The sequence below is a fragment of the Pleurodeles waltl genome, chromosome 6, assembly GCF_031143425.1.
Source record: "Pleurodeles waltl isolate 20211129_DDA chromosome 6, aPleWal1.hap1.20221129, whole genome shotgun sequence".
Taxonomy (NCBI): Eukaryota; Metazoa; Chordata; class Amphibia; order Caudata; family Salamandridae; genus Pleurodeles; species Pleurodeles waltl.
Window position 1 is genome coordinate 814194074 of NC_090445.1, and position 11942 is coordinate 814206015.

The following is an 11942-nucleotide window of genomic DNA, read 5'->3' on the forward strand; positions in this document are numbered from 1 at the left end:
CTTTCTCCATTCCACATAGCTGAGACAAGAGTCATGGTTTCCTTTTGAAGTTGATAACTTCCTTCTTCTATCTGTTGATGGGGTAGTCCCAGCCTGAGTCCTTCCATCCCCCTCCTGACCCTGGGTTGCTCTGTCCTAGTCCCGAACCAAGCAAGATGGATATACAGTGCACTGATGTTGAAGAACAAGTAGAGAGACAGAATTGCAGTATTTTGTATAAATTTGTGTTTGCTAACTAAAGTGACTGCCTTGGTCTCTGAAGAACCAGAAAAAATGATCACTAATCAAGCACCAAACATTGCAGTTCATCAAAATCAAGAATACTATTAATTGAACAGCCCCCTCACTGTCTGCCCCCAGACAAATCATCAATAATCACTCATAATCATACACTCATTTTTGCAACAGTTGTAGTTAGTTACCTCTTCCAATCCAAGCACGGGTAGGTTAGGTACACAATTGCATCTTTGACATAGGCAACACATTGGAATTTGATATTGGCACACTTGTAAATCAATATTCCTCTGGGGAGGCCAGCTAAGTGATACAAAAAAGAATAGGCATGCAAGGAAGACAGGCATTGTCTCCAATGTCATGAAGGAATTATGGAGGCTTTTTCACTGCACACTGGGTAAGCTCCAATTTGGCAACATATGTGACTAAAGATGGTGAGGCAGCACAAATCTGAAAGGGAGGAGGTCCATTGCTAACATTTTGTCCAGATTCCCATTGTACAAACGTGCTATTGAGTGGTTACAGTCAAAGGGCTTCTCCTGCCTAAACATGCCTGTAATAATAGACTGTACTTTCTTCTTTTTTAAGGCCACTCACTCAGGTGACTTTTCAGAAGTAAGTGGTGGTAGACTCAGTGTAGGTTGTGGTGCAGTCACCGTCTGCTGTGCTGCCTCCATCTGAATCTGAATCTTCCTGTGCCATTGTGACGTTGCTGAGGAGGGTGATTCTGGTGCACTGCTGGGGACCAGGGTGCTTTGCGTGAGGATGTCATCCTCTTCTTCCTCATCACCACCTCTCACCATGATTGGACTTGTAGCTGATGTTTCACGGCTCTCCTCACCTTCACCACCACAACCATGTTGAGCAATTTTTTTAAGGTGTTCCTCCCACCGGGTTGCATGATGTTTTTACATATTGGTTGTTTGGACACCAGTACCATAATGTGAACCAGGCTTACCTCGATGAACATTTGTATGACAAATGGTGCATATTGCAATGTTCTCCTGATGTTTGCTAAGCGTATAAAAGTCCCAAACTGAGGAGGAGTACTTTCTTAGTGGGCCACTGCCAATGCCTGAAGAAGAACTATAGGTAGGTAGGTGCGTCATTGATTGCCTGTCTGCGATACATACTTCTACTGAGGTAGCAGTTGGCGCAAGTCTCAGCTGGAGCTTTAGAAACATAGGAGCTGGTGGTGTTACCTGTGCCACATCCCTCGGAGCAAGTTGAATGCTAATGTTGGATTCTTCTTTGCCAGCTTCCACAATGACTGGCTCGCTGTTGTCATCCTCCGATTCAGCCCCTTCCTTAATTACAAGGATTTCCGGAATGTTTCTTTTCCCTTACCTCTCCTGGCATCTCCCGGACACTGTGGGGTCCACTCCATGTCCCTATCATTATCATCATAAGTGGTGCTTGAAGAAGCTGGTGGAGTAGTACCCTTCCTTTTCCTTGCTGGAGATCTGAGGGTCAATGTTTAAAAAAGAGGAGGTTCTTGCTCAGCAGGAAGCTCAACCTCCTGTTCTGTTCCAACTTCAGGAAGATCTACTATTGCTGGCTGCGTCTGTTGTCCACTTACTTTGTTTCCTGAAAACATTGGGTACTACTTTGCGAAACGGACCAATCAAATTCAACATCACTGCTTGTCAGCATCGCTATGATTGCAGTGGCTGCCTCTCTGACAGACATGGTCTTGGGCTTAGGTTGGGGTGCTGCTGTTGATGCAGGAGTGTTGCTCCCAGTTCCTCCCCAGAGGCCATTGAGGCAGGCACCCGTCTCCCGAAAAAGGTTGTGGTCGGCACTTCACTGGTCAAAAGCTGCTCCTTTGCACCTTACCACTTGCTTGGGGGCAACTTTCTTTGGGGCCTTATTAAAGCTCCCAGTTGGTAGTGGCACTAAGCTTCACAAGAGAAGAGACTGGAGGTCTGAAGTCACTGTAAAGGCCTTCTGCTTGGCAGTACTGGGGGTGATGTCTGTTTTCTTGGGCACCTAAAAGCAACCAAGCAGGAAAAGCATGTGGTTTGTGAAACATGGCACTGTTAAAAGGCAATATTAGTGTAGGTGGCTACTTAGGTAAGAAGAAACAGTCTATCCAAACATTGTAAAGTCAAATCACACCACCATACCATAACAGTTCATGTCAGATCAGGCAACACAACATACAGATATAGCTCTTTGCTTTATGTCCGTCTTTTCTAAAGGAGACACCTGTGGTAGTCACGAGGTGCCTGGGTAAAAAGAATAACCCTTAAAAAACCAATGGCAGGCAAGGTAGTCTAGGGGTAAATGGAATAATCATTAAATAAAATGAATGATGATGGTATATCTGCAGCACTGCACCACAGGCAGGATGTCCAGGAAGAAATGGATGTATTTTATACATAAAAAATGAAAGATGTTTTGTGTCTGTGTGGTTGATGGAATTAGGCAAAATACAAAAAACTAAAGTAAAAGAAAAAAAGAAAAAAAGAAAATTCAAATATCTAAAAAATAAGGTAAATTAAAATTAAAAAATTATAAATAATTGCTGGTGTTTATTGGGAGTATGAGAAGAAACCTATTGTGAGGCAAGGACAAGGAGGTGCAAATGAAAAATACTGAAAAATGCATGTGATATAAGCAGTGTTCATCATAATAATCATATTCGTAATGTACATATACTACATTGATCCTCAAGCAAATTCTGTTGTCACATCACTAATGCAAGCCTATGGCAACAGCACACTGACTGGATGCACAAAATGGTTGTCTGCCACAAGGTCAAACAACAACAGCGAGCAAGTAGGCATGGGGAACAAAGAGCACATGCATGCATATGGCAAAAGCACATTGGATAGATGCACAAAGTTGCTGCTAGCCACATGATCAAACAACATCAACGAGTACAAGGAGGCATGGGTAACAAGAACTCATGTAAGCCTATGGCAAATGCACACTGGCTAGATTCACAAAGTGCCCACTAGCAACATGGTCAAACATCAACAAGTGGGCAGGGAGAACAAAGAACACATGCAAGCCTATGGTAAGGCACACTGGCTGGATACATAAAATGGCTGCCAGCCACATGGTCAAGCAACAACACCGAGCAAGGAGGTATGGGGAACAAAAAAAACATGCAAGCCTTTAGCAAAAGCACAATAGCTGGATGCACAACATTTTACAACACCACACATCCTCCTATGGCATCAAATATTACCCCACATATACAATTGTTGCAGGGAAAAAAACGTGAAGTACAAACAACAGCCAACATTTTTAATTTAATCTAATGCCATCCCTGCCTTAAATGATGTTTTAAAAATACATACCACAGAAACATTTCATTCATACATTGATGCCTAGTACTGTTACTACTGGGCCTACTGGCTGGATGGCTCGTTGGAAGACATATTGCAAATGCAACAAACATGGAAAAAATGTATTGAACTGTGCATCATTGTCCCTTTACAAAAGGGGAAAAATGAAATGTAAAAAGAAACCTAGGCCCATACTTAAAGTCCAGGCCATCCACCCGATGAAATTTAAAAATCAAATAAAAAGTACAAAGAAATACTTGTGCCTCCCAACCAAACAAACAACATTGTTATACAATAGATATTGAACTTATTTGTGTGATATCACAAAAGCAAAGTTCTTAAATACAAAAACTTATATATCCAGCAGACAAAGAGAGTGATCCTTCCACCTCAAAATCCAAGTGAAAATTAACCAGGAGATGGTCAAAGTACGGAGAAGAGCCTGCTGGACAGGAACAGAAAATTGGAGTTGTTGGGGCACTACAAAAAAGTATAATAAAAAAGCCTTCTCACACTAAAAAACAACTTGAATGGTCTATAGGAGAAGAAAATCCACCCCAAAATATACTTTTGAATAGATTTACGTACTTTTTGAGTAGAAAATCTACTCAGCCCATGAGCAGCAGTATATTGGTGTGGTCGTGGCCAGCAACCGTGCAAGCAAGCAGGAAATCTTGTGCGCAATCGCTAGCAGCCTGAGAATATTGTGGCATTTACTCACAAGAGATAAAAACAAGTCTCATGCATGCAAACGGAAACATAGAACTCCACTTCATGCCGGTTTGTGGAATTCGGGAACTCCACGCTACTTGGTGTAGCATGAAGTACCAGAATTCTGAAAACTCACCAGAGGAGTGCATTAGACGGCCTGGGCCTAATAGTTAGCTCTTTGTTTGATCAGACAGAATGTTTCTAATGAAAACTGTTTGCTTTTTGTAGACGGGTTTTGTAACAATTTATTTTTATATAAAAAGTAAACTGGGCAGTAAAACGGATAGAGGAAGAGAAATAGAACGAAGCAACTGGTTGCAATGGTCAGAACACATTACTGGTAACTGGAAGCAAAACAAAACAAAACATTACTGACAGCAATAACTTTTCACTGGGTCAAAGAATGAAGCCACAGAAGACACCTTCAGAACAATGGGCATCTGGCATTTCCCACAGTGATTAACATCTCAGTAAACTTGTGACAAAAAGCTGGAACACTAAACATTATAGGTGATGATGCTTCTCTTAATGGGGCTGTACATGTGGATGGTCCTGCGACATTTGTCTTCTCCTGCATCATCTGACTGTATACCCTTTCTTGAATTGTTTTTAAGTGTTTCACATGGAACTGGTTCCATGGGAATCATTTTTCAAAGTGTCCCTTGATAACTGATTGCCACAAATATTGCACTGCATACATGTTGGAGTCACCTTTTTCTCCCCTGAAGGTATTGTGAAGTGCTTCCAAACGTTAATCTCTTTTTTCGGAGGTGGTATGTCCTCTTCCTCAGACACAACAGGATCTGGATGTGGTTCCTGCACAGATGAAGGTGTAGCTATTTTCAGTGGGAATAGACAAAAGTTAAGAACAAAACAGAGCATCACTGCTCTTTGATCCTGTCCCCGCAGAAGTGAGACCAGAAATAACTGATTTAGGGTGTGGTTTCACATACAGATGGGTGGGGTCCTAATGTACCCAATCAAAAGGCAAGGTTTGGTTGTGTGATCAAGAGAATTCACAGACGCAGTCCCCATGACTTTGTAGATTTGCAAAGTTTGAAAAATGAGCAACCAAGTTGAAAAACAGGGAAAGGGTGCTCTATGGAGTGGTGAAAAGCTTTTGTCATTTTAAGCTCAGCAAGGATGGCACTGGGCCAATCCTATGCTTGATTTTTTGATTTACAAATGACAAAAGACTTTGCCGCTTTCTAGCTTGGTGTGGATGGCACTGTTGCCAATCCTATGCTTCAAAACTTTGCTAGAAAAAAGACATTTGAGGTGAGTAAATCGAAAGTGTCGCCTTTGTTGCAGGGTGCTCCTTACTGGAGCTGCTCTCCACCTGAACTTGGGAACCACCCAGAGTGCTCTCTTGTGTCCAGACAAAGCTAAACTTCTCTGGGGAGATGTAATGACACTGAAACATGTTTCAGGGGTTGCTTTTGTTCATTCCAGGTTGGCTTGGATGGTATTTTAACAGTCCAAAGCTGTAATACTGTGCCTGGAGTGTGGAAAGACTTTTGTCATTTTGCAGCTCGGCAAGGATGGCACTGGGCTAATCCTGTGCTTAAAGTTTTGCTGTACAAATGACAAAAGACTTTATTGCTTTCTAGCTCAGCGTGGATGGCACTGTGCCAGTCCTATGCTTAAAAACTTTGCTACAAAAACAGACATTTGAGGTGAGCAAATCTCGAGTGTCGTTGGTGTTGCAGGGCACTCCTTACTGTAGTTGCTATCCACCTAAACTTGGGAACTACCCAGAGGTCTCTCTTCTGTTTTACATAATTTATGTGTCAATCTAACCCTGAAGGGGTTATCTCTCTCTCTCTCTCTCTCTCTATATATATATATATATATATATATATATATATATATGTTATCTCTCTCTCTTTCTCTCTCTCTCTCTATATATATATATATATATATGTTCACAATTCTGTCATTAATGTGAATATAGGGGGATATATATTTAAAATAATGTTTTTCTTTTTTTATAAATCTGCAAATCTGATCACATGATCAGAATTAGAAACTACAAAGCATATTTAGTTGTGTCTTACTTTTTTGGACCCACGAGGGATCCACGGTTACTAAAAACAATTTTAAAAAATAAAGCTTGCTTTATTCATTTTACAAAATCAATAGATTTTTACATTGAGAACATTTGTCATTTTAACCTCTTAAAATGTATAAAAATATAAAAAGTATATTTATTTTATAAAAAACATTTTTCAACTTAAAAAGAAGAAACAAATTAGAATAAATAGCAAGATGGCATAGTACTCTACTTTGTACTGTACATTAACTTCAAAAAGTGTCTAAACAAATCGTAAATTACACCAAGATAAAACACAGTAAAAATCAAATTAAACTTAAATGAAAAAATAATAAAAATTCACTGAAAAAACCCTACAAGTTATTGGCACATTATAGTAACTAAAAAGCTTTTGTGAAAAACCTTTGAAAGTCACTGGGAAAAAAAAAAAAGTTACAGGGACGTTAGAGTTAGGAAAAGTAATTTTGAAAAACCTTAGAAATTCACTGGAAAAACTGTGATATAATATTTGTTTTTATTTGACAACTCCTTTGCAACAATGACTGCTGGAACATGCCCTCCGGAGCAAAAAATATCCTATTATTTAGGAGTGTTTTACCATGTTTGCAGGGAGCAGGCCATGTTTTTAGAAAAATCTTGGTGTGTGCCACTCGTATAAATCTTTGCACCTTCTGCAGCAAACCGTTACTGTGTCCACTGTGCTTGTTTCGAACTGGTGGGCATGCAATACGTCTATTAACACTTTGGGGAGTTCATGTGGTCAACAGTAGTGGGGGATGTTGCCAGCCTGCGAGGGAGAGTGTTGGACTGGATGTTTGTGAGTGAAGTGGAGTGGACATCAAGTGAATCATACTGCTCGGATTCAGTTCTATAGTGAGCCAGGTCCTTGCTTGGGGTATTTAAGGGATGTCACTATGTTAGTGTTATATCAGAGGTGTCGTTCCTCTGTGACTTTGTTTTATTTCACTTACAGAGTATCCATCTCCAACAGAGACTGTGTTTTCTCAACTATAGAAATAAAGCATGAATGGAGGGAATTAGCAATTTTGTTTGTTTGAAGACAACAATGTGTAGGACAGAAAACAAATTCTATGGTGGAGGTTGATGGGTGGAACAGGACTGGTCAATCAGAAATTATAATGTTATGCCTGTAACAAATGCCCTTGTGTAGACAGTACTACTAACTTAATTATTGTTATTTGTATCTTTCCTTATTTTCAAAGGACCAAAGTGAATCACATAGCATGCCAAGAGAGTGAAGGTGTCCAGCTCCACCAGCAGGAGCTCGGCTGGGGCCAAGGGCAGTGGTGCTGCAGGAGATGCCCTGGCCTCAAAAACCAATCCATCTGGTGCTGGCAAGTAATCATGCTTAATCATTATTTCTTACTGTTAATTATTCCCACTAAGTATGTATTATGGTCTTCAGTACTATTTTTCAGTGTCCCAACTTCCTTCGATCTAATGTTCATTACCCCTGCATAGTTCTTTATGTTTCCTTTATTTCCTGTTTCTGCTGCTGACTTTCTCCTGTCTGTAGCATTGCTTACCCAGCCCATTTTGTGACAGTGGAAGAAACTTTTCCCGCCCCCTTCTAGTACTTCTCTTCTCCATCTTTGTATGGTGCAGCACATGAAGAGAGACTGACTTGGCCCATAGCTTCTAGAGTGACAAAATTATGTCTAGATAAAATGCAAAACTGTATGAAGCAAGTGGAAGAGTAATACCATTTTTAGGAATCTGTGTGTAAGATAAAACTGTTTTATTTTTAGGTTTGAAGTTACTGGAGAGAAAGGGTTGCTTAGTAAGGAGTTAGATTTATTTACCTGTCAAATTACCTTTTTAAAGACAACATAGTGATAAGAGTTTAGTCTTCTTTTTATCTTTTCTCATTTCAGAACAGCCCACTACTACCACTCACCCCTTTGCCCATCGGCCAGACACAGACTCTTCACCCACACCACTGATTCATGAGAACAGTCCACTACTGCCACCCACCCCTTTGCCCATGGCCCAGACACAGCCTCTTTGCCTACACCACCAATTCCTGATGTGAGAAGGCATGTTTAATATTTCCTACTTCTAGTACATAAAAATAGTCCTATCATTTTATGTGTGAAGACTCCGCAGTCATAAAAATACTACTAGGAAAATACCTTTGTGAATAGCAAGCAATGGCAAACTTACACAAAGTGTAAGTTTACCTTTGTAAATCAGTTCCTTAGGGGAGTAAACAGTAGGGGAGTGGTGAGCTATGCTCTGCTGGCAGAGTTAACAGAGATTTTGGCACTCTGTGCTCTATTTGGAGTGCAGAGTTCAGCAAAAAAACTCCGGTAACCCAGCAGTAGAGGAGAGCTCACCGGCGTGCGCCCTGCACTGCTGCTATGTGGCCCATAACTGGGCTGCGCTTTACACTTGGCCCAAAATGAACACATTTGCCCTAGAACAGTCAAGGAGACCCCTAGCTAAAGTTTAGTTTTCTGCTGGTCGGTGTGGAGCTACTGCAAGCTGCTGCTGAGGGACTTCATCAGTGCCAGCTCTGGATCCAGGCCTTCCACCTTTCACTGTCCTCTGCAGCCCGGGGACAGTGAAAGGCAGAGAGTTGACCACTTGCAATGGGGACCCTGGATCCAGACAGCATTCAAATCCTAGTTTCAGTTTCCCTTCTATGTGCACAAGGGGTCTGGCACTGGGCATGGACCGGATTTGCATATGAGGGGGGTCTGTGCTTGGAAAAATGGAAACGTACAGTCTGAGCTCCACTTTCAAATAACCTGTTTCCCCTGAGTCCCTGGGATAGGAAGTGGTGTTATGGGGTACGGTGCTAAGGCCAACAGGAAGAGCTAGAGCTGCTGAGTGGTAGTCCAGCAGCCCCCACCACATGGAGATGTGTGCGGTATGAGAGAGGACCTTAGAGCACGAGTAGGCACTTTGTGAAAATACTAGGCTGCTGGTGGTGGGCTGGTTTGCTGTTGCTAGTGCTGGGCCCTAAAGAAAAGGGGTCTGAGCCTGTGTGTAGGTTAACAGGAAGCAATTGCAAGGGTAGTGGAAGACAGGGGATGTGCTTGACCCTCCATAGCAAGTTTGTGAAGGAGTGCAGTTGGTGAAGGGAAGTGCGCAGGTGTGGTTGAGAGCAGCTCCAGAACGGTGGGATATGTCAGCACAAGAGGTCTGAAACAGCAGCTTTTGCTGCCTACAGCCAGAGATAGCACCCTGAATGTACCAGATCTCGGAAGCTAATGAGGGTCAGGCCTAGTTAGTACTTGGATGGGAGGCCGCCTTGGAATACCAGGAAGTTTGCCTCTTGCTGACAGTCAGTGGTGTTCGTTTGGAGCTCTATTACAAAGCTTCCTCAGTAATTTCATTTTTTCTATTTTTTATTTCTTTATAAAAAATAAGTAAAAAAAACGCAATAACACCAAAATACAAGTGGTCCCTAACTTTCCAAAGGAAAATTGTGAATTGGTCTGCACTTTACACTCGGCCTAAAATGAAGACAACATTAGCCCTATGACAGGCAAGGGGACTCCTAGCTAAGGCTTTGCTTTCTGCCGGTCAGTGTGGAGCTGCTGCAAGCTGCTGCTGAGGGGCTGCACCTGTGCCTGCCATGTTCTAGGCCTCAGCAGCCCGGGAGCAGAGGGCAGAGAGAGGCAGAGAGCTCGGCACCTTGCAACAGGGATCCTGGACCCAGACAGCATTCAGACTCTCATTTTGCTTTCTCTTCTATGTGCACATGGGGGCCATCACTGGTCATGGACAGGATTTACATATGGGGGGGGGGCTTGGTCTGTGGCTGTGCTCAGAATAAAGGAGACAAGCAGAGCTCCACAGAAAAGAGAGACAAGTTCTTTCTTTTCCGTGGAGCTCTGACTGCAAGATTCATTTTTTCCAAGCACATCCCCCTGCCACATATGCAAATAAATAATGTCTAGGCCCAGAGCCCCTGCTCCCTGTGTAAACAGTCTAAGACTAAGACCCCCTTAAAAAACAACTAACAACATAAGGAAGAGTTGTTTACAAACATAAGCATAATGAAACTCATAAGTTCCAGATATCAGGACTCCGAAGAAAGTTGCTTCAGTAGAATCCATCAGGCATAGATTGTGTAAAAACAGTGTTGTAAATAAATCTATGTACTATGATGTCCCTTTCATGCCTAGGTACTCCTGTAACAGTTGCCATCGAGTTAACCACATCCCCTATGCACAGTGTGAGATCCAAAGGTGAAAATTAAACAATGAACATACTCCTCAACTGATCACGCAACCTGGGGAAGAGGATTAGGGGTTTGATGAATAGATGGGTTTGGGGACTGGAGAAAAGTGAGAGGTAGACAAACCAACTTTCATCAAGTCAATGAGCACATCACATCTCTGGTGGAAGGATGATGACTGTTCAGTTACTAAATACAAATAGTCCTTCAGCCCTCAGACTCTCAAGTTATCTAACTGATTTATTAATTAGGCTTGTGCTTGCAAAATTCAAAATAGTGAAGACCCACACAGTTAAATAAACAGTTAAAGTTAGGAGGAAAATGAGATTTGCATTGTCTGTCTTGGGTGGAGGGCTGAACCCAATGCAGGAGCTCTATGGAGTACTTACTATTGAGCATTCTTACAGAAGAGAAGGCATGGAGAATACAAAAATAAAGTTATGGTATTGTAGAGTCAGGGTAAGCATCATAGTGCATGAGCAGCAAGAGGGTGGAGCATAGGTTGGTGCAGTGGTATTCCATTAACTAAGAAGAAGAACCAATCTTGTACCACCAATTACAGACAACTATCTACATGAACTCGGCTGATGACTCTAACAATTTAACTGTGTCTATCATGTATCCAGTCAACGAGACACATGCATTTCATTTGTGTTTTTGTGTTTTTGTGATTTGAACCACTACTATGCATTTTCCTAATCCATGCACCTCCCTTAGGGCCAGATGTATCAAAAAAGCCTTTTGCGATTCGGAAATAGCGATTTTTAAGAAATCATTATTCCTGAGTCGCAAAATGCTATGTATCATATTTGCGATTCGGTAATAGCGATTTCTTAAAAATAGCAAATGCTATTACCAAATCGCAAATTGCGATACAGCCCCCATTCGCACCTATGGGCTTGTCGGACCATATTTGCAAATTTTTTGCATATCCCAAATTGCGAATTCCTAACTGGAATTCACAATTTGTGAAATGCAAACTCCAGGGTGCTGGGGGCCTAAGGCACCCCTCTGCTGCACCCCAAAACAATTTTGGAAGACATGTAAGGTGCACACATGCCAAAAGGGCATGTGTGCATTACAAGTCAACTTTAAAAATGCATTTTTAATGCATTGTTTAAATTTGCACATGGTTACCACCAAGTTCAACTTGGTGGTAATAGCGATTCCTTAATGTCCAATTTGCATTAAGGAATTGCTTCATACATGTGCTTAAGAAATCGCAAATAAGGATTCCTTATTTGCGATGCTGCATTTAGAGAATCGTAAATTGCGATTCTCTAAATGGGGTCGCAATTTTAAGGAATCGCTAATTTAGCGATTCCTTAAAATTGCACTGCGAATGCCTTTCTTACATTCAGAAAGGTGATTTTGCATTCGCAAACGGCTGAATTTTGCAATTCGCACCGTTTACGAATGCAAAATTCTTTGATACATC